A 2011-nucleotide genomic window follows, 5' to 3' on the forward strand; every position below is an offset into this window, starting at 1 on the left:
ACAACGCAGGAGGTGAAGACCCTCTATGAGATGGATTGATTCGGTGACTGGGGTAATCGAGATGGGTGTGTCAGAGGCGGTGCGGTTGGCGCAGGAAAGGGCAGGGTTTAGGGCTGTTGTGCATAGGGTCACTATGAGTCGGAAACGACTCGACGGCACATAACAACAACAACAACAACAAATACATCATGGAGAGGATAAATATACTGGCAAGCATTTTATGTCTTTTCCAGTGCTATCTGAAATCAATTTCTTGATTACCTCTTTCAAGTCATTTGTCTGCACCTCTTGCGTCATGATTTCCATCATTTTCTTCCGGATTTGGCGGAACTGCTGGTGCTGAGCATAAGATGTCTTCTGAATCTGATTGTTGCATTTTTTTTTTTTTTGTAAAATCAACACAAAATAGATGAAGCAAATAACCGTCGGTAGTCTTGACATCAACATGAACTTCATTCATCGTCTGCCATTTTTTGACCATGGAGCACATTTTGTCGTGAGTAAGATCCATGCCATAGAAGTTGATGGGGCAGTTTTGCCCTGAACATCCTCAGTAATTAGCTTGAATTTTCTAAATGCAACCCCATCATTTTGCAATTCAGCAAGGCTCACTTCAAAAACAGGACCATTGGGTCCATCAGATGAAATTTTGATTCTTTGAGTCCTTTTGACTAATGTCTTCCCGATAGTTCTTATATTGAACATAGCTGGCACCTTTACATCATACCAATCTTTCTTAGAAAATGGATCAACCACTTTCTTCTTGGCTCCTTTTTTACCACCTTTTGTAAAGAGCTTGTTCTTGCTGACCGCCATGGTGGTGTCGAGAGAGCAAAAAGGGTAGAGTTAAATTCTTAATTGTACTTTATTGCTTTCAAAAATGTGTGTAATGTAATGTTTATATAGTCTAATAATTATAAAATTTAACAGTGATGACCACAAGTGTAGAAAACATAGATAGCAATGTATTAGTAATCTAAGATGTCTAGTTGCTATGTACCACGGAATCAGAACTAACCCGTACTTGATCATCCAGGTGGTTTTCAGAGACAGTAAATAGCATGGAAAGAGTTGGCCCATTTTTTTCCCCATAAAGCAGCTTGTAAATTAGAATCTTGTGTCATTGGATTAGCAGTATAGCTCACCATTAGACAACAAGAGCTCTCTAAAATACCTATAATATTAATACAATTGCAACTATTTTTCACATACTCCTGTAGACCTAGAATAAGAAACCTGGAATTTTAGGTCCCAGAGTTTTGTTTTTATAACTGGAATTATATTTCTTAGAAAGGTATGGGAGTAGGAAAAGTATGGTATGTGAATGCCTTCTTATTTTAGCTTTTCTTCCTTGTTGTGTTTTGAAATGTTTAGAATTCAAGATAAAACTCATCTTCAAAATGTGCATTTTTTAGAAAGCAAGCTACTCCAGAGCCACAAATGAAAAGTTTTAAGTTTAAACAATTTAGTCTTTTCTCCTAGATGTGCTTGCTTCATTAGATTTCAGAAGAAATTGCCCTCATGAAGAAAGAAGAAAAATACTTGAAAACCTCCAGAGTTTTTCAGAAAAGCTTCTTTTGCACAGAATCGTTCATCAATTTCAACCGTAACAGAAAGTAATGAAAACGTGATTTGAATCGGCAGCTGAAAATTGAGTGGTAACTTAACACGCCATTGAATTTTTTCATCAGATATAGCACACAGTTTGCCCCTTGAATTCTAAATATTTGAATGTTGTGAAGTTTTGCCAACATTTAAGCTTTTCCTTTTTAATGAATAGTAGTGATATAATGTGTGTATATGTTAAAATGCTTATCCTGTAGCACACAAAGTATTTGTTACATGTCTTTTTACAACGGCTTTAAGTAAGAACTAACGTTTCACAAATATGTAAATAATTGTTTGAAGAGAGCTAGCTCATGTAAATGCTTATTTAAATTCAGAGTGGAGATTATTTCCAAGCCAAAATAGAATTTATTCCTGGAAATCTGAGAGTGATTTTTCTTAAATA

General features: G+C 35.8%; 1 pseudogene; it reads right to left on the minus strand.

The window, feature by feature from the left end:
- The window catches only part of LOC102848373, a 3113-nt pseudogene extending 2297 nt beyond the window's left edge, over nucleotides 1-816 (minus strand).
- Between the last annotated feature and the right edge of the window lie 1195 nt (nucleotides 817-2011).

This window comes from Elephantulus edwardii, unplaced genomic scaffold, assembly GCF_000299155.1.
Source record: "Elephantulus edwardii isolate Elephantulus edwardi_28Jun2011 unplaced genomic scaffold, EleEdw1.0 scaffold00046, whole genome shotgun sequence".
In the NCBI taxonomy this organism is placed as follows: Eukaryota; Metazoa; Chordata; class Mammalia; order Macroscelidea; family Macroscelididae; genus Elephantulus; species Elephantulus edwardii.